The sequence below is a fragment of the Sapajus apella genome, unplaced genomic scaffold (genome assembly GCF_009761245.1).
Source record: "Sapajus apella isolate SASKATOON/1434 unplaced genomic scaffold, GSC_monkey_1.0 scaffold659, whole genome shotgun sequence".
NCBI lineage: Eukaryota > Metazoa > Chordata > Mammalia > Primates > Cebidae > Sapajus > Sapajus apella.
The window spans coordinates 862-4772 of NW_022437585.1; the positions used below are offsets into that span (position 1 = coordinate 862).

Below are 3911 nucleotides of genomic sequence, written 5' to 3' on the forward strand. Positions count from 1 at the left end.
TTAATGATCGCCATTTTAACTGGCGTGAGATGGTATCTCAATGTTGTTTTGATTTGCATTTCTCTGATGACCAGTGTTGATGAGCATTTTTTCATATGTTTGTTGGCCTCATGTATGTCTTCTTTTGTAAAGTGTCTGTTCATATCCTTTGCCCACTTTTGAATGATCTTGTTTGTTTTTTCTTGCAAATCTGTTTTAGTTCTTTGTAAATTCTGGATATCAGCCCTTTCTCAGATGGGTAAACTGCAAAAATTTTTTCCCATTCTGTTGGTTGCCGAAAAAATGTGGAACGCTTCACGAATTTGCATGTCATCCTTGCGCAGGGGCCATGCTAATCTTCTCTGTATCGTTCCAATTTTAGTATATGTGCTGCCGAAGCGAGCACTCTCAGTTCTTTAAGGAAAAATGTAGCCATGGACCATGCATACCTGGAAAGCTGGGGGTGGGTCCACTACACCAGCAAAGTGATGGAAAGCAGACCAGTGTCTCCTTCAAGGCCTAACAATATATAAAGTCCATCCTATAAACCAATAGGAACTTGAGATGGTTTTATACGGAATGATGTCTTTTTGTACCTGTTTTTATCATCAGGACTACAGAATCTCAGCAATGCCTTTACTCAGTTACCATTTAAGGACTTCTCTAAAGGGTGATTCTGAGAACAATCTATTTGAAAAGAACTTTTCCCTCTTGTAAAACTATACTTCAGAATGGTATTTCCTGAACCACTACCTCACCTTCTTAACAAGGACCTGTCATAAATTCCTGCTTGAGTTTAGTTCTGGAAAAAGTTTTGTTTGTTTTTTTTGTTTGTTTGTTTGTTTACAGAGTGTATTAATTTGGAAGCTCTCTTCTTTAAAACAAAAACAGCCGGGCGCGGTGGCTCAAGCCTATAATCCCAGCACTTTGGGAGGCCAAGGTGGGTGGATCACGAGGTCAAGAGATCGAGACCATCCTGGTCAACATGGTGAAACCCCGTCTCTACTAAAAATACAAAACATTAGCTGGCCATGGTGGCGCGTGCCTGTAATCCCAGCTACTCAGGAGGTTGAGGCAGGAGAATTGCTTGAAACAAGGAGTTGGAGCTTGCGGTGAGCCGAGATCACGCCATTGCACTCCAGCCTGGGTAACAAGAGTGAAACTCCATCTCAAAAAAAAAAAAAAAAAACTCTCTTTAGCCCCATCACTTGGATGAGAACTCTTTTCTGATACACTGAAGTTGTCAGGAAGCCTCCAGCCCTTTTTCTTTTTCATTGTAATCACACCTTTGCCTATTTGACTGTAATCAATCATGCCACATGTCACTAGCCTTGCTTTCCTTCAGGTTGTCTGTGTTCTGTAGTTTTTAATGCTTTGATGTTTTATCTTGAAGTTCTCTCAGAAGTAGATAGGTGCAGAAATTGAAAATAAACAAATGAAGAAAAGCATTTTGTTATACACACAGAACATACTAATTATTTGTATTTGAAAATGCAAATCATCTAAACAAGTAGAAAGTGAGAAAATCAAAGTGTACCTCTACCCACTCCTGTGCCCAGAGGTAACTCAGTTTGAAGTGTATCTTTTCATATCCATAATTAGACAAACAATTTTTTCTAAAATAAAAATAATAATAAAATAAAAAAGACACATGGAAGCCGGGCGCGGTGGCTCAAGCTTGTAATCCCAGCACTTTGGGAGGCCGAGGCAGGTGGATCACGAGGTCAAGAGATCGAGACCATCCTGGTCAACATGGTGAAACCCCGTCTCTACTAAAAATACAAAAAATTAGCTGGGCATGGTGGCGCGTGCCTGTAATCCCAGCTACTCAGGAGGCTGAGGCAGGAGAATTGCCTGAACCCAGGGTACAGAGGTTGCGGTGAGCCGAGATCGCGCCATTGCACTCCAGCCTGGGTAACAAGAGCGAAACTCCGTCTCAAAAAAAAAAAAAAAAAAAGACACATGGAAACGTGTTTTTAACAATGGGTTCAATATTTTAAACATGTAACCTTTTTATTTTTTTTCCTTTTTTTTTTTTTTTTTTTTGAGACAGAGTCTTGCTCCGTTGCCCAGGCTGGAATGCAGTGGTGTGATCTTGGCTCACTGCAACCTCTGCATCCCGGGTTCAAGCAATTCTCTTGCCTCAGCGTCCCGAGTTGCTGGGACTACTGGCACACACCACCATCCCCAGCTGATTTTTGTATTTTTAGTAGAGTCAGGGTTTCACCATTTGGCTAGGCTGGTCTCAATCTCCTGACCTTGTGATCCATCTGCCTTGGCCTCCCAAACATTTAAGCTTTTTCAAAAGTGTATGCTTTCTTGAAACACAGACTGATATCAGTCTGTGTTTGTGCAATTGTTTACAATTCTATGTATGTGAAACATGCTGAGGTTCAGATGTGTTTTCCAAAAATAGAAGCATTGTGTTTTATGTGGCAGAAGGACTGCAATTTTACATATAGATTAAGAAATTATTCATAAATCCAAATGGTTAATCAAACTCCTCTCTGAAGAATCTGAGCCACTTAGCTTTGCAAATTCAGGTGAAAACTCTGCAGAAACACAAGGGGGAAAGCCCTCGGTTGTTTCTGGGTTTGATTGTTGGGTGTTTTGATTTTGTCTTTTCCTCTTGTAGGAATGAAACTTTTGTTCTGATAGTTCAAACATGTGTCCAAAAGCAGTGATTTCAAAGGCTGCTTCGGATAAGTGTTACCATGGACCCTCTTTTCTGAAGAGAAAACTTTAGAACATCTGGAAAAGATTGGCTGGGCATGGTGGCTCACACCTGTAATCCCAGCCTTTTAGGAGGCCAAGGTGGGCAGATCACCTGAGGTCAGGAGTTCAAAACCAGCCTGGACAACATGGAAACCCTGTCTCTACTAAAAATACAAAAATTAGCTGGGCGTGGTGTCACATGCCTGTAGTCCCAGCTACTGGGGAGGGTGAGGCAGGAGAATTGCTTGAAGCCAGGAGGCAGAGGTTGCAGTGAGCCAAGACTGCACTCCAGCCTGGGTGACAGGGCAAGACTCTGTCTCAAATAAACAAGATTGGACACAGTTTTTAAAAACTTAACTCTGGGAATTTTCTGCTTAAAAAGGAGAGAGGTTTCAGTCCTTTTTAATTAACAAAGAAGTGATAGAATTCTTAATAATTTTAGTTGTTGATATAAAGACAGCTGGGCTGTGTGTATATATCACATTATAAAAATTGGTGGCTGGGAGCCACAGCTCATGCCTATAATCCCAGCACTTTGGGGGGCTGAGGCAGAAGGATCGCTTGAGCTCAGAAGTTTGAGACCAGCTGGGGCAACATAGGGAGACCCCGTTTCTACAAAAATTCAAGAGTTAGCCAAGTGATGTGGCACATGCCTGTGGTCCCAGCTACTCAGGAGGCTGAGGTTGGAGAATTACTTGAAACCCGGAGGTTGAAGCTGCAGTGAGATGTGATCACGCCACTGCACTGCAGCTTAGGCAGTGGAATGAGACTCTGTTCAAAAAATAGAAAATTGGCCGGGCGGGGTGGCTCAAGCCTGTAATCCCAGCACTTTGGGAGGCCGAGGCGGGTGGATCACGAGGTCAAGAGATCGAGACCATCCTGGTCAACATGGTGAAACCGCGTCTCTACTAAAAATACAAAAAATCAGCTGGGCATGGTCGTGCGTGCCTGTAATCCCAGCTACTCAGGAGGCTGAGGCAGGAGAATTGCCTGAACCCAGGAGGCGGAGTTTGCGGTGAGCTGAGATCGCGCCATTGCACTCCAGCTTGGGTAACGTGAGTGAAACTCCGTCTAAAAAAAAAAAAAAAAAGGAAAATTGGAGTCAAGCTAAAAATTATAAAGAAAAAATTTAAAAATTACTATCATAAAAAATTTTAAAATTACTATCATAAACATAATAAAAATATCATAAGCACGAGCAGCAAAAGGTTTATATA

At 42.1% G+C, this 3911-nt stretch overlaps 1 non-coding gene across 1 annotated transcript; it reads right to left on the minus strand.

The window, feature by feature from the left end:
• Positions 1-278: 278 nt before the first annotated feature.
• Positions 279-385, minus strand: LOC116546188. Its single transcript, XR_004266616.1, has one exon. It is a non-coding gene; the product is annotated as a U6 spliceosomal RNA (small nuclear RNA).
• Between the last annotated feature and the right edge of the window lie 3526 nt (positions 386-3911).